We start from the raw sequence: 26,403 nt of genomic DNA on the forward strand, positions 1-26,403 counted from the left end.
GAAATAGAAGGACGTAATATGTTTAATTTTGTATTTTAATTATATATACAAAAATGCCAAACATTTTCTTTTGCCAGATTTTCGTGCAGACTCCCAGTTGATCGCCAGTGGGGCAGCGTAGATGCCGGCATTTGGACGGGAATGGTGGGAGAGGTGACCAAAGGGGAAGCCGCCATCGCTGTAGCTGCTTTAGATGTTACACCGGAACGCCGCTCAGCTGTTGACTTTCTTTTGCCCATTTCTGACACTGAGTAAATACCATAAATATATTCACTTAAACTAAATATTCATTTCTTGCTCTTGATTTCTTCTTCTGATCTCTATTGATTAAAAAAAAATAGATAAATAAGTGGTGTCACTGAACAAAACACATGCCCACAAAATAGTCTACCCACAAAATAAAAAAAAAAAAAATAAAAAATGAAAGCACCAATTTCTGGTTGCTTACTTAAAAAATAAAAGAATAAATAAATAAATAAACGAAGGATTATTCACACACACAACGTTAGCTTAACTTCTAAAAGCATGTGCATTCCCGAACGTCACTGGGAAGGTATGAAACCCAACATGACAAAACTCAATTAAGGAATTACTTATAATTTTTGGGAGGAAAAAAAAAAAATGCAAATACACTGGTTAAAAAAGACTGCCTGAGAAATACAAAGTAAACTGACATAGGCACACCCAGACATATTATTCCAAAAAAATGTCTCAAATCGGTCCCAGTGTCATACGTTTTAGTGACCAGCTAGTTTCAAGTAACCAAGTACGCGCAGCCCTATTTCCACTGCCAGACGTAAGGCTTATTTACTCCTAGCCACGGCAGACCTCCCTGGACCTCCTCTTAAGGACACTCATTTTATCCTCGGAAGGACGTTTAGGCGTTGGCTGAGATCCTTTCGTTATCAAGAACATAAGAAATAAGGGAAGCTGCAAGTATCTGGCCCAGACGTGGCATTCCCTATATGAATATACCTTCCTATTTCCACCTGTCATCCCCATCCATAAATTTGTCTAATCTTCTCTTAAAGCTCCCTAATGACTTAGCACCAACAACCTGATTATTGAGTCCGTTCCATTCATCTACCACTCTATTTGAGAACCAATTCCTTCCTATCTCTTTTTTAAATCTTTTTTTTTTTTTCAAGTTTAAACCCGTTATATCTTGTTCTATCCTGGTTACTGATCCTAAGAATTTTGCTTACTTTCCCCTTGTTATAACTTATACCACTTAAAGACTTCTATCAGGTCTCCTCTTAACTTACTTCTCTCTAAAAAAAAAAAAAAAGTAAATTTAACAGCTTCAGTCTCTCCGTATCCCCTGTATCCTTTTCGTCATTCTCCTTTTTACTGATTCTAATAGACCTGTATCCTATATATATATATATATATATATATATATATATATATATATATATATATATATATATATATATATATATATATATATATATATATATATATATATATATATATATATATATATATATATATATATATATATACATATATATATATATATATATATATATATATATATATATATAATATTCATCTCTCATTGGTCAAACTTGGATATATATATATATATATATATATATATATATATATATATATATATATATATATATATATATATATATATATATATATATATATATATATATATATATATATATATATATATATATATATATATATATATATATATATATATATATATATATATATATATATATATATATATATATATATATATATATATATATATATATATATATATATATATATATATATCCAAGTTTGACCAATGAGAGATGAATATTGAAGTAGGCGGAGTCTCCTTTTCGTCAACCAATCACAGAGCGGGAAATCTCAGTATCAGACCTGCACTTAACCTCACGACAGGCGCACCTCTCCCGGCGTCGTCACCGTGTTCATAGCTGTCCGTATAGCTATGAACACTTTATGGATCTATTTCGTCCTTATATTCGGTCTGCCTTTTTAACCAAGTCTCCAGCAATCTTGTTGGTTACCTAGCTGTCCTCTATGTACGTGGCTGTCAGCGCGCGAACTGCTCATGCTCAGAATTCATTCTTGTCTGAAAAGTAATCGAATGGACAAACTTAGCAAATTTGTTATTCATTTGAGGCATGTATAAAATATTCATGTAGGATATCTTATTCAGATTATTTTCGGTTCTGAGAGTATGTAACTCCTACTGTTAGCCTTTTGTTGCTATACTTTATTGGTACTTCGGTTGTATGACCATTGAGTTGGTACCATCCGGAGCGGAACTCAGGAAATCGAAGAAGTATATACGTACGTACTACTTATAATATTAATCCTCACGTTATGAAATTTTATAATTCCAAAGTCGATTTCCTGAGAGTAAATGGTCACATTATGAAAATATTTACGAACATCTTAGTCTTTTCACCAAACAACTACATCAAAAGCAATATCTTTTATCATATAGTATATTTTGTAATAATCTTACGTATTTCATGTAACCATGTTGTCCCTTTGTTGTTTGTTTTATAAAGAAGTTACAAAGAAAAATTTAAATAAATGAAAAATAAAAATAAAAAAAAGAAATAAAATAAAATAAATAAAAGTTTGGTTCAGAAATCAATCGGGTAGAATGTCCTTCTCGTGAAATGTGCTTTTTCAGGAAATGTCCATTGACCAACTCTCCTATCATGTAGGTTCTAATTAATCTCGCTTAGAATGTTTAATTTAATAAAGTTTAAAACTTATTCGTATGTTATTGAATAACAACTCATGTGTTGTAATATTGTTTCCCAATAGTTACCTGCTTACCGTTCGACGACCCAGTAACAACGACAAAACCTGGTCAATTTATTCAGAAGAATTTAACATGGAGGTGTGGATATTTCTTGCTGGTATTATGGTCTTGCTTATCATCGGCCTCTATGTTTCGGCAATAACCATCCCAGACGAGGAACGCCTTTCTGCCTTAGACTCCTTCTTCATCGTCTTGGGGGCTTTATGTGGTCAAGGTGAAGTTTGCGTTTAGAAATTTTACTTTATTTTTTTTTTCATTTTAATTTAATTTAGTATTGTTAAGTAATTTACTTACTATTCATTATTTTTTTCTTTCTGTGTGTGTGTGTCTGATTTTAATTCAATGACACTAATATTTAAATCGTGGTTCACAGGATGCTGCTGGAAACCTGTTCGTTTTCCAGGCCGACTCATGCTGTTGACCCTAATGGGTCTACATGTTATACTTTTGGCACACTACACCAGTAACCTCGTGTCATCATTGTCCGTCGGTCCTCCATTACCATCCATTTCCTCCATAGAAGATGTATTTCAAGATCCAAAGTTCAATCTGTTGGTGAAAAAAGGAACTGCCACTGTTGAATACTTAAAGGTATGATGAGCATGTGATAATTTTCCTTAATTAACTTGGTGCTTGCTTTTTGGAAAATGTGTTATGCTTGACATTATTTCGTTACATTTTCAATCGTTGTTTAATCCCATAATAAGCAGTTATCATGAACGAGAATTGGACTTTCATTCTTTAACGGCTTACTGTTGATCTTTAGCCATCAGTGGTACTGTCTGATTCTGAACAATATATGTATGATAATCTTCAGAGATCTTCAATAAAAGTCCTCTGCACGGTAATGAGCTTCTAAGACAGGGGTTCTCAATCTTTTTTTTAATCTTATGCATCCTTCGGAATCTTTGAGTAGTGATCACGTGTCCCCTAATCCAGAATACAGTCATAATAACATATGCTTCCAGGATCTGTGAATAATTAGGAATTTAGCGGTGTGTGATGACAAAAACTCTGTTCTTCTATCTATTAGAATATAAAATCGATTATTAAACGTGCCCATGAATTCACCAGTACCGTACGCAAGGCTAACAACAACTGTCTGTGAATTCGTGAGTTAGTCCAGGTCCTATAGTTGTCCTGCTACTATTTTTTTCTTTTTTTTGAGGGGGATATAATCTAGAATGAAACAAAAGCTTTGAAGTGTTTATTTTTATTTATTTATTTATTTTTTTTTTTATGTAGGAGGGGAACAGGTCAACAGCAACAAAAATATAATAAATAAAAAAGACCCACCGAGGTGCCGATCCCCAAACAGAGTCGAAAGCGATAGTCAGAAATTGCAGGATAAGTGTCTTGAAAACTCCCTCTTGAAAGAGTTCAAGTCATAGGAAGGTGGAAATACGAAAGCAGGCAGGGAGTTCCAAAATTTACCAGAGAAAGGGATGAATGACTGAGAATACTTGTTAACTCTTGCATTAGAGAAAGGGATAGAATAAGGGTGAGATAAAGGAAACAGTCTTGTGCAGCGAGGCATGCAGTTAGCAGGATCAAAAGAGCAGTTGGCTCTGCGTGCGTTCGGGCGCCTTTACCCATGTGAGTTATGGTACGTTTCCATTCTGCGGATCATCCGCCACATTGAAAGAACTGTCGATTTCCATCACTTTTCCAAGGTTTACTACAGGTTCAGGCATTGAACAATACCAAGTTTGCTCTGCCCCAATCAGAAATTTTAGAAAGATCAGAAGTCAAGCGTTCTGTTGCTTCCCTGCGTGATATGTTTACCTCCTGAAGGGTTGGACGTCTATGAAAAGATGTGGAAAAGTGCAGGGTGGTATCATCAGCATAGAAGTGGATAGGACAAGAAGTTTGGTTTAGAAGATCATTAATGAATAATAAGAAGACAGTGGGTGACAGGACAGAACCCTGAGGAACACCACTGTTAATAGATTTAGGAGAAGAACAGTGACCGTCTACCACAGCAGCAATAGAACGGTCAGAAAGGAAACTTGAGATGAAGTTACAGAGAGAAGGATAGAAACCGTAGGAGGGTAGTTTGGAAATCAAAGCTTTGTGCCAGACTCTATCAAAAGCTTTTGATATGTCCAAGGCAACAGCAAAAGTTTCACCAAAATCTCTAAAAGAGGAGGACCAAGACTCAGTAAGGAAAGCCAGAAGATCACCAGTAGAGCAGCCTTGACGGAACCCATACTGGCGATCAGATAGAAGGTTGTGAAGTGATAGATGTTTAAGAATCTTCCTGTTGAGGATAGATTCAAAAACTTTAGATAGGCAGGAAATTAAAGCAATAGGACGGTAGTTTGAGAGATTAGAACGGTCACCCTTTTTAGGAACAGGTTGAATGTAGGCAAACTTCCAGCAAGAAGGAAAGGTAGATGTTGACAGACAGAGCTGAAAGAGTTTGACTAGGCAAGGTGCAAGCACGGAGGCACATTTTTGGAGAACAATAGAACGGACCCCATCAGGTCCATAAGTCTTCCAAGGGTTTAGGCCAGCGAGGGCATGGAAAACATCATTACGAAGAACTTTAATAGGTAGCATGAAGTAGTCAGAGGGTGGAAGAGAGGGAGGAACAAGCCCAGAATCGTCCAAGGTAGAGTTTTTACCAAAGGTTTGAGCAAAGAGTTCAGCTTTAGAAATAGACGTGATAGCAGTGGTGCCATCTGGTTGAAACAGAGGAGGGAAAGAAGAAGAAACAAAGTTATTGGAGACATTTTTGGCTAGATGCCAGAAATCACGAGGGGAGTTAGATCTTGAAAGGTTTTGACATTTTCTGTTAATGAAGGAGTTTTTGGCTAGTTGGAGAACAGACTTGGCATGGTTCCGGGCAGAAATATAAAGTGCATGAGATTCTGGTGATGGAAGGCTTAAGTACCTTTTGTGGGCCACCTCTCTATCATGTATAGCACGAGAACAAGCTGTGTTAAACCAAGGTTTAGAAGGTTTAGGACAAGAAAAAGAGTGAGGAATGTACACCTCCATGCCAGACACTATCACCTCTGTTATGCGCTCAGCACACAAAGACGGGTCTCTGACACGGAAGCAGTAGTCATTCCAAGGAAAATCAGCAAAATACCTCCTCAGGTCCCCACAACTAGCAGAGGCAAAACGCCAGAGGCACCTTTGCTTAGGGGGATCCTGAGGAGGGATTGGAGCGATAAGACAAGATAAAGATATGAGATTGTGATCGGAGGAGCCCAACGGAGAAGAAAGGGTGCCAGCATAAGTAGAAGGATTAGAGGTCAGGAAAAGGTCAAGAATGTTGGGCGTATCTCCAAGACGGTTAGAAATACGAGTAGGGTGTTGCACCAATTGCTCTAGGTCATGGAGGATAGCAAAGTTGTAGGCTAGTTCACTAGGATAGTCAGTGTAGGGAGAGGAAAGCCAAAGCTGGTGGTGAACATTGAAGTCTCCAAGAATGGAGATCTCTGCAAAAGGGAAGAGGGTCAGAATGTGCTCCACTTTGGAAGTTAAGTAGTCAAAGAATTTCTTATAGTCAGAGGAGTTAGATGAGAGGTATACAGCACAGATAAATTTAGTATGAGAGTGACTCTGTAGTCGTAGCCAGATGGTGGAAAACTCGGAAGATTCAAGAGCATGGGCACGAGAGCAGGTTAAGTCATTGCGCACATAAACGCAGCATCCAGCTTTGGATCGAAAATGAGGATAGAGAAAGTAGGAGGGAACAGAAAAGGGGCTACTGTCAGTTGCTTCAGACACCTGAGTTTCAGTGAGGAAAAGAAGATGAGGTTTAGAAGAGGAGAGGTGGTGTTCTACAGATTGAAAATTAGATCTTAGACCGCGAATGTTGCAGAAGTTAATGACGAAAAATTTGAGGGGGGTGTCAAGACACTTAGGGTTGTCGACAGAAAGGCAGTCCGACCTGGGGACATTTATGGTCCTCTCCCCAGATGGGGGTCTCCGAGGCTGGTGTAGGAATCGCCATGATGATTTTAAAATTTTTGAGTGAAGGGTGTGTGTGTTATTAGGTGTTTGTAGTTTTGTGTGGAGGAAGAGAGTTGTCTTTAGAGGTCAGGCTGTGACTGCCCCCTTGTGTTGTGAGACACACAGGGAAACGTTCAATGAGGTCACAGCTGGGTTTAATGATAAGTTCACAGCACCCCCTGAACAGTGCTTTAGACCTCACTGGGAGTAATTATCGTTTCGGTAGGTGTCTACTGCCTCCTCCTCTTAATTGCAACATTTATGTATTTTAATGCAAAAAGCAAAGTTTTAATTATTCTTGGTCAGAAACATGTTATATGCTCTAACTGGGCTTTATCAAGCTTGGGCTAGTAAACAGCATTACCTAGTAGATGGAAAAAATCGTATTTATTTAACTGAATATAGCACATCATATTGAGAATGTGAGATGTTGAAATGGAACGGCAAATAAAAACAAGATTGGCTATAATGCTGCAGGCATAGGAGATTGTAGGCTACGCGGTGGCTGGCGAATTGATTATTAGGAATATGATTATTAACTGGTACTTACATACATCTCATCAGTTTCAATATGAAGCCACTATGGTAATATTCTAGAGATCTTTCCCGCCGTTATTACTGATTGTTTAGGTCCCATTCTTTCACAGACACATTTGAACAGTATTTGGTGAGTTACAGGGGAGGTGGCATTTTCCCCACTCTGTTACGTTTAAGTCTATACTAATGTGTCTGCGAAAGAATGGAACTAAAACAACCAATAATAATGGTTGAAATGACTCTAGAATATTACCACCACTTTTCCAGATAGATTTTTATACTCTTGACAGTTAATCTCCTAATCATAAGCACAAGATTCCATAATCTGATTCCGAACTAACTATAGTAGTTGACAACTAAGAAATATTTCTAGTATATTTCTGAAAACGCTTGAAAACAATTATTTTATTGCATACATTTGCAGCATATTTAGAACTCCTTGATCTTGTGCATCAACCTAAGGAGGCGAGGCTTCCCAGAGATGTTCTCAGACTGGCAAAATCCGTTCATATGCCTTTCTGTGGAGAGGCTCCCACCTCCCTCTACACTCCAACTACATGAGATTAGAGAAAGTACAGCCCCAACTATAAAAAGAAAAAAAAAAAAATATATATATATATATATATATATATATATATATATATATATATATATATATATATATATATATATATATATATATATATATTCGATCCAAAGCTGGATGCTACGTTTATGTGCGCAATAACTTAACCTGCTCTCGTGCCCATGCTCTTGAATCTTCCGAGTTTTCCACCATCTGGTTACGACTACAGAATCACTCTCAAACTAAATTTATCTGTGATGTATACCTTTCACCTAACTCCTCTGACTATAAGAAATTCTTTGACTACTTAAGTGGAGCACATTATGACCCTCTTCCCTTTTGCAGAGATCTCCATTCTTGGAGACTTTAATGTTCACCACCAGCTTTGGCTTTCCTCTCCCTTCACTGACCATCCTGGTGAACTATACTCGCCGCACCGAATTTTGGCCGGTGAGGCGGAGTTACTAAGGGAAATTCCCCAGTGTTGCCGCGTCTTCAAAAGATACCACGGAACGCCCACCAGCCTTCCGCTCTCTCTCTCTCTCTCTCTCTCTCTCTCTCTCTCTCTCTCTCTCTCTCTCTCTCTCTCTCTCTCTCTCTCTCTCTCTCTCTCTCTCTCATTACATAATATAATACATTTAATAAAACTGCACGTCTACTTTATTTATTTAGTTTGACTTTTTTTCCACACCACCATTGAGGTAAAAGTCTAGGCGGTGGGCGGAGTCAGAAGAGCGGCAATGTCGCTCACGTCCGCTGATATGCCAAGTTTACTATTTGAGGAAACGAGACCTTTGTATAGAAAACATTGTTTTGATATTTATCTCAGTGGTGGTGGGTGACAAAAAATCATAACAATGAGAGAGCCACAAGGGTTAAGGAGGTGAATCGGGGTTACAAGAAGGAGTAGACAGTGTTATAATCTATAACAAATTACTTGTAGCACCACTGGGGGAATCCCCGAGCTCCGCCTCACCGGCCAATATTCGGTGCGGCGAGTTATAGCCTTCAACTTCAGCTATCCTCCACGTCCTAGAGCAATTGGTGCAACACCCTACTACTATTCCTGACCGTCTTGGAGATACGCCCAAAATTCTTGACCTTTTCCTGACCTCTAATCCTTCTGCTTATACTGTCACCCTTTCTTCTCCATTAGGCTCCTCCGATCACAATCTTATATCTGTATCTTGTCCTATCGCTCCAATCCCTCCTCAGGATCCCCATAAGTGAAGGTGCCTCTGGCGATTTGCCTCTGCTAGTTGGGGGGACCTGAGCAGGTATTTTGCTGATTTTCCTTGGAATGATTACTGCTTCTGTGTCAGAGACCCGTCTTTGTGTGAAGAAGATTGTTTATATATATTTTATAAACAAGGGGCCTAAGAATAGGTATTTCTCCAGTGTTTATGTTTAGCTCGTTTATTTTTGTAATAATAGACTTCTAGTAACTAATAGATGATGGACTACAGTTAGGAAGTGATAATAATTTAATATTATCTTGTAGATTATGTAATACTTTTATGTACAATCCATTGGTATTATCTGTTTGCTGTGGTCAATAAAATATCTATCTATCTATCTATCTATATCTGTGCTGAGCGCATAATAGAGGTGATAGTGTCTGGCATGGAGGCGTACATTCCTCACTCTTTTCCTCGACCTAAACCTTCTAAACCTTGGTTTAACACAGCTTGTTCTCGTGCTATACATGATAGAGAGTTGGCCCACAAAAGGTACTTTAGTCTTTCATCACCAGAATCTCGTGCACTTTATATTTCTGCCCGGAACCATGCCAAGTCTGTTCTTCAACAAGCCAAAAACTCCTTCATTAACAGAAAGGGTCAAAACTTTTCAAGATCTAACTCCCCTCGTGACTTCTGGCATCTAGCCAAAAATATCTCCAATAACATTGCTTCTTCTTCTTTCCCTCCTTTATTTCAACCAGATGGCACCACTTTCATCACATCTATTTCTAAAGCTGAACTCTTCGCTCAAACCTTTGCTAAAAACTCTACCTTGTACGATTCTGAGTTTGTTCCTCCCTCTCCTCTAACCTCTGACTACTTCATGCCATCTATTAAAATTCTTCGCAATGATGTTTTCCATGCCCTTGCTGGCCTATACCCTCGGAAGGCTTATGAACCTGATGGGATCCCTCCTATTGTTCTCCGAAACTGTGCCACCGTGCTTGCACCTTGCCTAGTCAAACTCTTTCAGCTCTGTCTGTCAACATCTACCTTTCCTTCTTGCTGGAAGTTTGCCTACATTCAACCTGTTCCTAAAAAGGGTGACCATTCTAATCCCTCAAACTACCGTCCTATTGCTTTAATTTCCTGCATGTCTAAAGTTATTGAATCTATCCTCAACAGGAAGATTCTTAAACATCTATCACTTCACAACCTTCTATCTGATCGCCAGTATGGGTTCCGTCAAGGCCGCTCTACTGGTGATCTTCTGACTTTCCTTAATGAGTCTTGGTCATCCTCTTTTAGAGATTTTGGTGAAACTTTTGCTGTTGCCTTGGACATATCAAAAGCTTTTGATAGAGTTTGGCACAAAGCTTTGATTTCTAAACTACCCTCCTACGGCTTCTATCCTTCTCTCTGTAACTTCATCTCAAGTTTCCTTTCTGACAGTTATATTGCTGCTGTCGTAGAAAGTCACTGTTTTTCTCCTAAATCTATTAACAGTGGTGTTCCTCAGAGTTCTGTCCTATCACCCACTCTCTTCCTATTATTCATTAATGATCTTCTAAACCAAACTTCTTGTCCTATCCACTCCTACGCTGATGATACCACCCTGCACTTTTCCACGTCTTTTCATAGTCGTCCAACCCTTCAGGAGGTAAACATTTCACACAGGGAAGCCACAGAACGCTTGACTTCTGATCTTTCTAAAATTTCTGATTGGGGCAGAGCAAACTTGGTATTGTTCAATGCCTCAAAAACTCAACTCCTCCATCTATCAACTCGACACAACCTTCCAGACAACTATTCCCTCTTCTTCAATTACACTCAACTGTCCCCCTCTTCTACACTGAACATCCTCGTTCTGTCCTTTACTTATAATCTTAACTTCACATCTCATCTTTAGCTAAAACAGCTTCTATGAAGTTAGGTGTTCTGAGACGTCTCCGCCAGTTTTTCTCACCCCCCAGCTGCTAACTCTGTACAAGGGCCTTATCCGTCCATATATGGAGTATGCTTCACTTGTCTGGGGGGCTTCCACTCATACTGCTCTTCTAGACAGGGTGGAATCAAAAGCTTTTCGTCTCATCAACTCCTCTCCTCTAACTGACTGTCTTCAGCCTCTCTCCCACCGCCGCAATGTTGCATCTCTAGCTGGCTTCTTCCGCTATTTTCATGCTAACTGCTCTTCTGATCTTGCTAACTGCATGCCTCCCCTCCTTCCGCGGCCTCGCTGCACAAGACTTTCTTCTTTCTCTCACCCCTATTCTGTCTACCTCTCTAACGCAAGAGTTAACCAGTATTCTCAATCATTCATCCCTTTCTCTGGTAAACTCTGGAACTCTCTGCCTGCTTCTGTATTTCCACCTTCCTATGACTTGAATTCCTTTAAGAGGAAGGTTTCAAGACATTTATTCATCAATTTTTGACTACTGCTTTGACCCTTTTATGGGACTGGCATTTCAGTGACCATTTTTTTTATTGGATTTTCGTTGCCCTTGGCCAGTGTCCTTCCTACATAAAAAAAAAAAAAAAATATGACGAAATAAAAAAAATATACATATATATATATATATATATATATATATATATATATATATATATATATATATATATATATATATATATATATATATATATATATATATATATATATATATATATATATATATATATATATATATATATATATATATATATATATATATATATATATATATATATATATATATATATATATATATATACAGTAAAATCCCTCTTATCCAGCATCAACGGGACCGCCGACATGGTGGATACTTGAATATTGCCAGATACTTGAATAGAAGTGAAATTATGTCCACAATCACCACCCTACACTCACGCATCTTACCATAACAAAGATCAGCTGATCTTAATCAGCAGCTGATCTGATCAGCTGCTTAAGTATAAGCACAACACGCTTCCTCTTTTCTACAACTTTAGGCATGATGAAGGCGTCAGGCGATAAACAGTGCACACACGGGATTGAGTCACTGAGTAAACACAGTGCAGTGGGCCGCGGGTGGCGCGAAGCAGTGCGCTCTGGTGGCGAGGGGACAAAGTATGCCTCGCGCAGGAATTTTAATGGATTTTATGAGTACACATTGATTTTTTATTGATTTTAAGGCTCGGGGAAAAATGTGCCGGATACTTGAAGCTGCCAGATACTCAAATGCTGGATGAGAGGGATTTTACTGTGTATATATATATATATATATATATATATATATATATATATATATATATATATATATATATATATATATATATATATATATATATATATATATATATATATATATATTTTTTTTTTTTTTTTTTTTTTTTTTTTTTTTTTTTTGTTGTGCACGCTCCTTTTTCCTGTCTTCAGGCGCCCTCAGGTACACACTTACCACTGCAGCAGCCCAAGGCGGTCAGAGCACACAACAGGAATCCACCACCGTTGTCGTGGTTGGGCCCCTTTTGGCTAGTGGGTGCAAGTCACGTACACTCGGCACCTGTCTTGACTCAACAGACTACTGAGACGAGGGAAGGGGCAACAAAACACAGGCTCACTAGCACTCCTGTCTTTGTTGCCCACACAGAGCAGTACCACAGGGCACAAGCACACTACCACATTACAACATAACTCAGGATCGAAACACTGGCCCTCACTCTGTAAAGCGTCTCTGTAGCGCGATGAACAGTGGGCTGAAAGAAGAGTGTGAAGAGTAGAAAATGACGATTAGGTGAAGTTATGAAGGAAGTGGTAGAGTGAAAGAAGACGGAATAGCCGTCATGTTGAATGAGTTATTTGTTTATTTGTTTATTTGTTATTTGTTCATCTTTACTTTTATACAGATGGACTTAGAAGTTAGTGGAAGTATGAGAAGTGGTGTTTTATCTTGTGAATAGCGGTCTCGGAGGTTGCTTTGATATTTTTAACCAAGTGTGCTCTACTCCTTGTTCGTGTTCGTGTATTGTTGTTGTGTGGGTTGTGTCTTTGAGAATGCTTATCATTTTGTGTTAATGTTATTTCCCCTTGTGTGTAGTGTTTTGTTAATTGGTTCTATTTTAGCAAGTGTATGTAGTTCTTCTGTATTTTTGCTGAATGGATATTTTTCATTACAGGCAAAGCGAAGTGCTTCGTTTTATTTTCTTTGTAGTTTTAGTATCTGAGAATTTGATAGAGCGTTCAGAACGTAGGCTGGGTATGTCAGTATTGGTAGTACACACGGTTTAGCAAGATGTAGTTTGATGTTGGTGTCTAAGAATTCGAATCTCCTGAATTCTGAATCTCCTTTATTCGTAATATCTTTTTTACGTTTTGTGTATCCATTTACTCCCAGTTTAAGCCCAAAAATTTTAGCGTCTTTTGCGTAGTGTATGTTCTTCCCATCAATAGTTACTGGTTCCATTTTTCTCATTATTATGGACAATAGTGTAAATTTTTATGTGTTTGTTTTGATTTTCCATTTTTTTTTTTTTTTTTATTGTTGATGTGATAATTTGTGTGATGTCATCTGCGTATTGTATATTTGTGCTGTCTTCTGATTGGTGCTGGAATGTCGTGGGTATAGATGGTGTAGAGAGTGAGGGAAATACTACTGCCTTGTGGTACCCCGCTGTGTAGCTGGAATGGTGATCCTGAGTAGTATCTTATGGATATTGAGGCTGTCTGGTTGTCTAAAAAGCTGTATAATAACTTGTTTAGGATGCTGGGTAATTTTATTTGGCTTAGTTTAAACTTTAATCCATTTTGCCATACTTTATCGAATGCCTTTGAGACGTACCTTAGTGCAATGCAACATTGTTTTTTTCTTTTTTTTATCCGAAAGCGCTTTTGATATTAGTTCTATTGTTATTGCTATTGCCGTATCAGTTGATCTTGCTGTATCAGTTGATCTTGGGGACTGCCACAGCCCCTTATATAGCGTTGGCCGGCGCGCTACTGTTCTTCAGGCCAATCACAGTGTTTCCAGCCTCCAGTCTCAACCAGAATACCAGCTCACTCCTTACTGAATTCAGCGCTACCAACGCCCATCTTCACTACTCGCCACATAGTGTTACCAATGTCATATATATATATATATATATATATATATATATATATATATATATATATATATATATATATATATATATATATATATATATATATATATATATATATATAATATGCCTGCCAAAGCGATCAGCTGATCAATGCAGTTTTCCTGCCTAAACAGCCTACATTGAATAGTGCATTCGCATATATACTCGTATATATATATATATATATATATATATATATATATATATATATATATATATATATATATATATATATATATATATATATATATATTAATTTTTACGAGTGTTAAAAGTAGAAAGCCCCAAGTAATATTGAAGTTATACTTGGCGTTGGTCAAACCTCATCTAGACTACGCTGTGCAGTTCTGGTCCCCACATTACAGGAAAGATATAGGTCTATTAGAATCAGTACAGGGAAGAATGACTAAAAGGATACAGGGAATGAGGAGTATTTCTTACGAGGTGAGATTGAAGCTGCAGTTAAGTAATATAATTATCAAGTAAATATTTTGATGAAAATCATTTTAATACAGAATTTGAAGAAATAAGTGAACGTCATAACTTATTATTACACTTAAATATTCGCAATGCACCAAAAAATTTAAATAAACTTATAACACGTACAAAATTTTTTTGATGAACTTTGATGTTATCGGTCTCACTGAAACGTGGATTAATGAAACAAATACCAATTTGTATAACATGGAAGGCTAAGTAAAGAGGGATATATACAGAAAAGAGAAGATAGATGGAGGCGTTTCGATATATGCTAAAGATATAGTGTTTAATGAGAGATGACTCAACAGTCAATAATAATAATAGCGTTGAATAATTAATTATAGAACTAAGCAGTTCAGAACTACAAGGCAAAAAAACAATAATTGGAGTTGTCTACAAACCTCCTGATGCACCAATTGATCCCTTTCTTGAGTCCATGAATGAAATTTTAAAATATTGTGAATAAGGAACAAAAGGAGACATATATTATGGGAGACTTTAACTTAGATTTGCTTAGAGATAAAAGGCATCTCCCAATGTCAAACTTCATAAATACTTCGGTAAGCTACTCCTTTTTACCATTAATTAATAAACCGACCAGAATTACTAGTATTTCAGCCACGCTTATTGACAATATATTTTATAATAATGCTCACAATAAGTTTTGTTTATGGTGCGTTGTACACAGATATCTCAGATCACCTTCCTATATTTTGTTTTAAGAAAACCTATAGTGAAAAAAATAAATAAATAACAAGACTACAACAAAGAGATTTTTTTTATGAGTCTAGGATAAAGAAATTTCTTGAAATTTGTAATACTGTAAATTGGGATAATATTGTCCATACTATTGATTGCCAAGAAATATTCACTAAATTCCATAATGAGTTTTCGAAATGTTATGAGGAGGTATTCCCAATAGTTACTATGAAAATAGGTTACAAACACAGGAAACCATGGTTAACATCAGCCATGAAAGAGTCAATAAAAACTAAAAATAAACTATACAGGCTGCAATTAAAAAGATAATCTAAAGAAAATATAAATAATTACAAGCTATACAAAAGAAACCTTCAAAAGTTAACTCAAGCTGAACGTAGCTATTACGAGGAACTGTTAAAGGACTATATAGGAAACATCAAAAAATCTTGGAAAGTAATTAATGAAATTATCAATAAAAAGAAGAAATCGACTCTGAAGTCAAATAAAATTATAGTGAATGATAAAACAGAAGAGAATCATGAAATTATTGCTAATGCTTTTAACGATTACTCTGTAAATATTGGAAGGGATATCAGTGATTCTGTACCTGTTTGTAATCGACATTACTCCTTATATTTACCAGCATCAAACCGCAACTCAATTTTTTTGCACCCTACGGATAACCATAAAGTCACTAACGTAATAGAAATGCTAAAGAAAAAGACCCCAGGATATGATGACATAACAGCTGATATCATTAAGAGGACATATCCGGTTTTCTTAATGGCTCTGACACATATTATAAACCAGTCTTTTTTACAAGGAAATAAAAACTGCTAAGGTTATTCCCACATATAAAGGAGGTGACTGTACACTGATGAATAATTATCGACTAGTTTCCGTATTAAGCGTTTTCTCTAAAACATTGGAACAAATTATGAACAAAAAGGCTACAAGAATTTATAAAGTTATATAATCTTTTATATGAATATCAATTTGGTTTCAGAGAAGGACATGGAACGGACCTAGCTTTGATCACTTTAGTTAACAAAATATCAGAAGCATTGGGTGCAGGGGTTATCTCTTGACTTACGCAAAGTATTTGATACTGTTAACCATAACATTTTACTAAATTGGAAAGGTATGGAATAAGAGGTACAGCTTATAAATGGATAAAAAGTTACTTAACAAACAGATATCAGTATGTATTGTTTAATGAAGCGGAATCAAACTCCTTACAAATTATGTCTGGTGTTCCACAAGGGATGATTTTGGGATCGTTATTGTTCTCGATATATATTGACAACATTGCTAACATTTCAACGTTCTTGTTACAAATACTTTTTGCAGATGACACAAATTTATTTCTTAAAGGTTCTAATATTGATCAAATGGTTACATTAAAAAATTCAGAGCTGATAAAGTTGATGGATTGGATTCATGCAAATAAACTCTCATTGAATATCTCAAAAACTCATTACATGATTTTTAAGAATAGAGGTAAAATTGATAAAACTAATTCAATAAATGTTTATATAGACCAGGTTAAGTTAAAGAATCTTGATTCAACAAAAATTTTAGGAATAATTATTGACAATAAGCTGTCTTGGTCACACCATATTAATTACATAAAAAATAAAATTGCAAAAAGTATTGGGATCTTGTATAAAGCCAGGAAATTTTTATACACCAGAACTTTAGAAATACTATGCAATAGTTTTATATATCCATATATTACCTACGGGGTGGAAGTTTGGGGAACAGCTAATGATTGTCATATTCAGCAGGTTTTAAAATTACAAAAGAGATCAGTGCGAGTTATCACATCTTCAAGACCCAGGGATCACTCTGCCCCATTGTTTAAAAAGCTTAAAATATTGCCATTTTCTCAAGTTTATAAATATTGCGTTGCAAAATTAATTTAAAAATATGTAAAACAGTTGTTTCCGCGAGCACTGAGAGACATGTTTACCTCCAGTGAGGATTTCCACTCTCACCCTACCAGACAGAGAGTTAATCTTCATCTGCGGTCGCGTCTGGTGCTCTTTTATCGTTAGAATCTTCAATTTGTAAAGGATTCGCAGTTAATCAACATCACATCACGATAATTTTCGATTTAGAAAAAGCATGCAACGCGGCTTGGTGCCACAGTATTTTACTTAGTCTGTTCAAGTTTGGTCTCCGTGGCCAGATCCCTATCTTTATACAACTGTTTTAATCGCTTCGTTTATTTTTCATGGGTGGGGATTGGGAGCGTTCTGTCTGAAGCCCATCCGCTTGAAGATGGCAAGATGGCGTGCCGCAAGGTAGTAAACTTAGCGTCACACTTTTCTCTGAGGCTATAACCAGTGTCACTGGTGTGCTTCCAGGAGTTCGTGGTTTCTTATCTGTCGATAACTTGACAATCTCCTTTCATGCTGCGCGGATACCATTGATTGAGATGAAATTCCAGTTAACAATTAATAGGATTTATCAGTGTGCTGCAACTCGTGGATTTCGTTTCTTGGTTTCGAATACTGTGACCATACACTTCTGCCGCCTTCATAGTGTTCACCCTGATCCAGATTTGCATCTTTGTGATAAAAGAATCTCTTTTATGGAGGAAACCCATTTCTTAGGTCTTACATTTGACAGCCGCCAGACTTGGGTATCTCATCTTCATTCTGAGAAATTTGGTTCATACAGACTGAAGGCATGTTTGAAGAATTAAGATTCAAATTGGAAATGAGGAGAATGGAGTTGGAGGCTGAGAGGGAGAGAGAATTAAGAACGGTTGAATTGGAAGCTGAGGAAAGGAGATTGAAAACTGAGGAGGCTAGAGAAGCCAGGAGGCATGAAGCCGAGAGGAAAGCTAGAAGGCTTGAGGCTGAGGAGAAGACCAGATTTCTTAAGGCCAAGGAGAAATCCAGATTATTTTAGGCCGAAGAGAAGGAGAAGGCAAGGATGTATGAAAAGGAAGAGGATGAAATGAATAGGATATTTGAATTGGAGAAGACTCAAATAGAAGTTCATTCATCTCATGTCTTGAGGAGAGGAGAAGGAGTGATGGGGGATACAATAGAAAGCCAGATTGTGAGGAGTCTGAAGTTGATTCCTGAGTTCGATGAAAAGGTGACAGAGTAGTTTAGGAGATTTGAGAAGAAAGCCTCAGAATTTCATTAGCCTTAGGAGAGATGGGTTGGCCTTGTGGCCAATATGTTGAAGGGCAAGACTTTGGAAGTGTATGATGTCAGTAGAGAATTTGGAGGATTATGATCAGTTTAAGGCTGACATTCTGAGAGCTTATGAGTTGCAGCCAGAGGCTTATAGGCTGCAGTTCCGCAGAGGAAAGAGGCCCGGTGACTCCTACCTTGAGTGTGCTTTCTTCTTGGAGTAGACATTTGAGAAGTAGGTGGCCCTATCTTATTCCAGTCGATCCCAGGAGTTGCAGAACCCGCAGGCACCCGATGCCGGGATGCTCGTCTCGCCTTAGAGCGAGTAACACAACAGAGTCAGCAGCATCAGCAGTTTCCACATCCGGGTCGGTGTCCAAGGATGGGAGATGCACCCAGACTCTTCCACCTGCCAGGTCATTCCCCAGAAGAAAATCAACTCCAGACACTGGCAGGTCTTCCGCTAGTGCCACCAGCATCTCCGCGATCACTAGCAGATATGACAGCCTTATCTCCGCCGTAGCGAAGCTCTCCGCAGCGCCATTTCCCCGGTACCACACAGGCTGACTGGAGGCAACTCGCCTCCCAGTCACATTCCTGCACAGCGACTGTTGTGTGGCTGTGTCTCTCAAAACTGTATCGGGGTATATAACCACATGAATTTCAACAGTGACCCAACACCAAGAAAGGGCGGCACCATTCTAAGTCAGACCTCACAGGGGATGGTGAGGTAACAACAGATGAGGGTACGGCCACAGTGGCCTTTCTACCCTCACAATCAAACACAGGCCGGACTTCATCACTCTGCTGGCCCCGGCCCTGGGACACAATCAAAGCCACCGGCTTCTGTGGCGTTTTGGAAGCAGTGGCGGACACTAACTTAGGACAGTTATACTTAAAATGCCCAGTATTCTTGCAATAATGGCACATAGGCTGCATACTATAACGAGGAGTGCTATGTTGCATGCTCTCAGACTTTCTCCGTTGAGGGCTAGGTGGAGACTTATTACCAACAGGGCTAACTCGTGCAGACTTATTACTATAACGTGGACTCCCAGACAAACTGGCATTGACCGCAATAAGGTAGGGCCACCACAAAAGGAGCGCAGTATTTGTATTGAGGTTGCAGTGAGGACAGAATGCCCAGAGGCCTTTCCCACTGCTGGCAAGGGTTTTGACGAGTCAGAGTCAGACTCGTCTTTGAGTCAGTGTGCCGGGGCTGACTGCACAATCACAGTGCCGCCACAAGAAGCATCTGACTTTGATGAGAGTGTTGCTGAAGGTGGGGCTGGAGTGTTGAATTTGGGTTGTTTGTATGATGGCTTGCTTCACCCTGCGAAGCCTCCCAGAGGCGATGCTCAGGCTGAGTTGTCACCTGGTGTTGAGGCTGTGGGTGCCGGTACTCAGTCTGGGCCCCAGCTAGTTGCGTCTGGTGTGTTAGGAGTCGCTTCCGAGGACGGGAAGGCTCTTGACTCTGTTGGAGAGGTGGGAGTTTCCTCCCCTGCGGAGTGCACTGGAGGTGGGGAGTAGGATGCTCCCCTGCCAGGACAAGATACGGTGGGTGTTTGCTCGCGTGGTGAGCCATTCGTGCTGGCAGCTGCTGCAACAGCTGTCAGTGTAGTTAAGGAGGGTTCTGTCCCTTATGTATGTGTTGCCCCACTACTTGTCAAGGCAGGAATGGATGACAAGGAAGTTGAGGGTCGAGGAGAGTTTCTTGGGAGTAACACTAATGTGAGTAGCCAGCGGAGAGAGCAAGACGGAGGTTTGATGCTTCATTTTGATGTACCATCTGCAGTTAAGGAGGTACAGGTGCTGGAAGCACGTAGCGGCCTGCTACTTGGTCGTTTTGGAGTTGGGATGACTCAGGAGCATTTGGCGAGGTTTGGTGGTCGGGCGTGGCCACGTTTGTTGGGTGTAACCGCGCGTGTCAGGCGGGCAAGCCTGATGACCTCTTGTCTGGGCCCCCTCTCCGTTGTGCTATGGCTAGTGTTGTTTTTCCTGGTGTGGGGATTGTTTGTGATGTTGTTCGCCCTATTCCTTCTTCCGGGGTAAGTTGTTATGATGTATTTGACGTGAGCGATATAGCGCCACGTCGGGAGGCAGCGCTGAGTGAGGTTGCTTGTGATGTTTTGTCGCTTGCCGTTGTGTAGCAGAGAGAGGAGGAGAGGTGAGAGTTGATGGCAGAGGACTGAGGAGACGATGGAAACAGAGGAGTAGCCAGAGTCACAGATGTTGGAGCAGCTGTAGCTGCTAAGGAAACGAGATGGCTAAGATGCCCTGCAGAAGAAAGCTTCCACACCAGTGCAGCAGAGACAACTGGTCCTGGTGTAGAACCAGAGATGGGTCTGGAAGGAAGAGTAGGAGGAGAAAGAAGAAGCGGCAGTCTGAGTTGGAGGGCCTAGTGGGAGCCCCTTTTATTTCAGTTGTTATAGTAGTTAATTATGTCAGTGTTTGCTACTCTATAACGAGTATACGTCCCTTGTTTGAGTCTGATAATGTGCATGATTAGTCATGTTCTGAATTTGTGTATTCCAAAAGTTTTGCAAGCATTTATATGTCTTCCGAATTTTTTTGTTTATGAGGGGGCGTGTTGTGTGCGGCGAGATAATGCGACATAAAACGAAGAAAGTAGTAAGAACAAATGAGAAAAGAATAATGAGAGAGAGAGAGAGAGAGAGAGAGAGAGAGAGAGAGAGAGAGAGAGAGACAGGCTGGGGACGAGACGACGTATCCTGGTCATGTAGCTACAAAGCCTGAAGCTTCTAGAATATTATTTATCTGCGCAGTCATTCATATTCTTCACATAAATTTCCTTACTTCTCCTTATCCTAGCCAAAAAACTCTGCCAAAAATCTTTTAAGATCTAACTCCCCTCGTGACTTCTGGCACCTAGCCAAAAATCTCCAAAAACTTTGCTTCTTCTTTCCCTCCTTTATTTCAATCAGATAACACCACTGCTATCACATCTATCTCTAAAGCTGAACACTTAACTCTCAACCTTTACTAAAAACTCTACCTTGGACGATTCATGGCTTGTTCATCCCTCTCCTCCATCCTCTGACTATTTCATGCTACTTATTAAAATTCTTCGTAATGATGTTTTCAACGCCCTCGCTGGCCTAAACCCTTGGAAGATTTATGGACCTGATGAGGTCCCTCCTATTATTCTCCAAAACTGCGCCTCCATGCTTGCAACTTGCCTAGTCAAACTCTTTCAACTCTGTCGGTCAACATTTACTCTTCCTTCTTGATGGAAGTTTGCATACATTCAGCCTGTTCCTAAAAAGGGTGACCGTTCTAATCCCTCAAACTACCGTTCTATTGCTTTAATTTTCTGCCTATCCAAAGTTTTTTCAATCTCTACTCTACAGGAAGATTCTTAAACATCTATCACTTCGCAACCTTCTATTTGATCGCTAGTATGGGTTCCATCAAGGCCGCTCTACTGGTGTTCTGGCTTTCCTTACTGAATCTTGGTCATCCTCTTTTAAAGAAACTTTTGCCGTTGTCTTAGACATATCAAAAGCTTTTGACAGCGTCTGGCACAAAGCTTTGATTTCCAAACTACCTTCCTATGGCTTCTATCCTTTTCTCTTTAACTTCATCTCAAGTTTACTTTCTGACCATTCTATTGCTGCTGAGGTAGATGGTCACTGTTCCTCAGGGTTCTGTTCCATCACCCACTTTCTTCCAGTTATTCACCAATGATCTAAACGAAATTTCTTGTCCTATCCATTTCTACGCTGATGATACCACCCTGCACTTTTCCATGCCTTTTCATAGATGTCCAACCCTTCAGGCATTAAACAGTTCACACAGGGAAGCCACACAGAACGCCTGACTTCTGATCTCTCTAAAACTTCTGATCGAGGCAGAGCAAACTTGGGAATGTTCAGTGCCTCAAAAACTCAATTCCTCCATTTATCAACTTGACACAACCTTCCAGATAACTGCCCCCCCTTCTTCAGTGACACTCAGCCGTCCCCCTCTTCTACACTGAACATCCTCAGTCTGTCCTTTTCTTACAATCTAAACTGGAAACTTCACATATCTTCTCTAGCTAAAACAGCTTCTATGAAGTTAGGCATTCTGAGTCGTCTCCGCTAATTTTTCTCACCCTCCCAGCTGCTCTGTACAAGGGCCTTATCCGTCCATATATGGAGTATGCTTCACATGTTGCTCTTTTAAACAGGGTGGAATCAAAAGTTTTTCATCTCATCAATTCCTCTCCTGTAACTGACTGTCTTCAACCTCTTTCTCATCATCATAATGCTTCATTTTTTACTATCTTCTACCGCTATTTCCATGCTACCTGTTCTTCTAATCTTACTAACTGCGTGCATCCTCTCCTCCTGCAGCCTCGCTGCGCAAGACTTTTTTCTTTCTCTCATCCATGTTCTGTTCACCTCTCTAATGCAAGATTTAATCAGTATTCTCAAGCAAGATTTAGTCAGTATTCTCAATCATTCATTTTTCCTATGGTAAGCACTGGAACTCCCTGCCTGCTGCTGTATTTGCACCTTCCTATGACCTGAACTCCTTCAAGAGGGGGATTTCAAAACACTTATCGTTCAATTTTTGGCTACCGTTTCGGACCCTGTTCAGGAATAGGCATCTCAGTGGGATTTTTTTTTATTTTTTTTATTTTTTTAGGGGGCGGATTTGTGTTGCCCTTGGCCAGTGTCCCTCCTACATAAAAAAAAAAAAAAGTGCGGCAGCTTTGTGAAGGAGCTGGAAATTGTGGTCATAACAATATATATATATATATATATATATATATATATATATATATATATATATATATATATATATATATATATATATATATATATATATATATATATATATATATTTATTTATTTATTTATTTATTTATATATATCCAATAACTGCTTTATGAATATATCTTTTGACAATCATTTCAGGAGTCCCTTCACAGTGATCAGTGGCAATCACTGCTGTCTAGAGGTGAAGAGGCTATAGTGGCAACCAACGAAGAAGGAATGACAAAGGTACTGAAGAATAACTACGCATATATATGTCCTCACTCATACTTGTTCAACGAATATGCACAAGACTGCCGGATACACATCGTTCCAAAGCCTCAATTTAGGAAGGAAAACTCCTTTGCCATGCGAAAAGGGTCACCACTAATACGAATTCTAAATGCAATGTGAGTATCATTTTTTACTCTTAAGTGTATTTATGTTAGAAACTATGTAGCATAAAGGATCCTTTACTTTTTTTTTATTCCACATGCATTTTTTTTCTCATTACTGCAATTAATAAAGTGTGTTGAGTGTTAGGTAACTTTTAAATTTTCCAACTGACCAGGTTGATTGTGTTTGTGTGTGCTGTGTTACCGTCACCCCACAGCCACTGCTTGAACTTCAGCTGCTTGCTGCTAGTGGCTGTGCTATGCTATAATTATACAGTCTATTTGCGCAAGGAAATCTGAGTTGGTTTACCTCCGGTTCACATTTGTCTTTCCGGTAATCGTCACCTTGTTAGTTATATAAATAATGGTTCTATACATCTCTTCATTATTAGTAAGAACTACACAAATACAAATAAATGATGATTTTGAATGTTATATGTATTGGCTAATATTTTATGCAGGAAGGACTGGCAAAAGACGACAAAAAGATAGAAAAATCAAAACTGAGCCACTGGAAGAGCAAAGACTGTAAACATATCACTTTTATGATACAATAATAATAATAATGATAATAATAATAATAATAATAATAATAATAATAATAATAATAATAATAATAATAATAATAATAGCAGTAAAAATAATGGTGAGAATAACAATTACAACATAACAGAAAAAATAGCAAGACAAAAAGAAGTTAAATTATAAATTAAATATAGAGAATATAGGCTCTGGAGGAGGCCAGCCTTCTCCACAAAGGTGAGCACCTCGCCCCTGGTGAGACACGTTCTTCCCAGCATCAGAGAGAGACGAAACGTCACATCTTGCCGACAACGGATGGGGGGGGGATGGGGGATGAAGTACTACTCACGCAGGTCCCTCAGACAGGAACACTCGACCAGCAAATGTCGCACAGTGAGAGCACAGAGCAGAGAATCTTATCTGCTTTGTGAGTGAGAGAGAGCAACAAAATGATTGCATTCCTCGAGACACATATTAGACGCGTGACCCGTCCGGAGACGAGTCACTGCAGTCTGAGCAGCGCTCCTGCACATGCACATGTATGTCCAGGGGCAGACAAACGATGCTGTAATCATCGGTGTCTCATTTACCTTCTTATTAATAGAGGCTCATGCGGTTCTTTTTTTTTTTTTGTGCCGCTGAGTGAGTGAAGACCTCCCGGCTACTTCTTTCCTCATATAATGACTGAAAGAGGAAGGAAAGTCTCGCCATCGGTCCAGCTGGATTTCCTCTATTGGCTTTTCTGCCTGAGGGGTTATTATTTACTCCATAAGAAAGGAAAAAAAAGGAACTACTGAGTGGAAGTGGAGGGGCAACGTTATTTCAAAGTTGCAAACACTGAGACAAAACAAAAATTCTTATTCCCACCACCCTTAGTGATAGTACTTCGTAGGTATTTTAAAACTTTGTGTTCTTCATCATCATATTTCATATGTTGATATTGAAGAGAGAGAGAGAGAGAGAGAGAGAGAGAGAGAGAGAGAGAGAGAGAGAGAGAGAGAGAGAGAGAGAGAGAGAGAGAAATTAACAAATACCAAGCTAGTACACATTTTTAACACTTCCTGTCTTCTTTCAGAGTTTTTAAGATGAAGGAGAGTGGCGTGATGTCACAACTACAGCGAAGATGGATGAAACATCTGACAGAATGTCATGTTGAGACTACAATCATCAGCATCACTACTGTGTCCTCCCCATTTGTCCTGTTACTCATCACTTTGCTATGCTCATTCATCTTTTGCTCTTTGGAAATGTTCATTGCAAATAGGAAATAATTTATGTAGTTAGTTGTATATGTGTAATATTTATCAATATTCGAAGTCTTATTTGTTTATATATGTATTTACTTATATAAGTGTATCAACTGAATTCAAAATCACTGCACATACGAGAACTTATTTACAATTTGTTGTGGGAATAAAGGAAATCTAAACACTTTTTCATTCTTTTGATATATTTTTTTTCACATCTGTGTTTGGTCAATGTTTTTTGCATGTTACTCTCTATATAGTCCTCTTGCTCTTTTTTGTTTATTTACTTATTTATTTATTTATTTATCTATTTATTTATTTATTTTCTTCTCCTCAGGTCATTCCTTGTGCGATCCATCCATCTCTGCTCTGGCCTTCCACTTAGTTTTCTATCCAGCATCGTGTGTCACTCGTTTTCCCAACCACTCTTCTCTCCACACGACTTGGCCACTGTAACTTCCTTTTTTGTCTTCCTTGTTATCTCCATCACCTTCATAGTTCTTCACATTGTTTGATTTCTGATCCTGTCCATTTGTGTTGCTGCATGTTATAACCAAAGTATTTTCATCTCAGCTACATTCAACTTTTCCTATTGTATTACATCACTAATCACATTTCCGTTCCATACATTACTCTTGGTCTTGCTACCATCTTAATCATTACATTGATTCTCCGGTTTTTTATGTAATAGGGTACTGGAAAAGAGCACCAAAAAGAGTGAAAAAAAGACTCGCTGGAGTGTCAGTTCCAAAAGTGAAATCGAAAATTAGGAGATAATCTTGAAACCTCCTTCTTGAAAGAGTTATAGAAAGTTATAGAAAGAAGGAAATACAGAAGCAGACAGAGAGTTCTACTCGTAAAGTTTAGCACAAAAAGAGATAAATGAATCATTCTGGGTAACTTGCATTTGAGAGGCATACAAAATAAGAGTGAAAGTAGAAAATCTTGTGCAGTGAGGCCGCAGAAAGGGAAGCATGCAGTTTCTAA

General features: G+C 38.5%; 1 long non-coding RNA gene across 1 annotated transcript; it reads left to right on the forward strand.

Moving 5' to 3' along the window:
* The first annotated feature begins 3,148 nt into the window (after positions 1–3,148).
* On the forward strand, positions 3,149–26,194 carry LOC135095038 (uncharacterized). The gene is made up of 3 exons (XR_010264040.1): positions 3,149–3,400; positions 23,415–23,662; positions 25,245–26,194. It is a non-coding gene; the product is annotated as an uncharacterized LOC135095038 (long non-coding RNA).
* Positions 26,195–26,403: the final 209 nt, after the last annotated feature.

This window comes from Scylla paramamosain, chromosome 47 (genome assembly GCF_035594125.1).
Source record: "Scylla paramamosain isolate STU-SP2022 chromosome 47, ASM3559412v1, whole genome shotgun sequence".
Taxonomy (NCBI): Eukaryota; Metazoa; Arthropoda; class Malacostraca; order Decapoda; family Portunidae; genus Scylla; species Scylla paramamosain.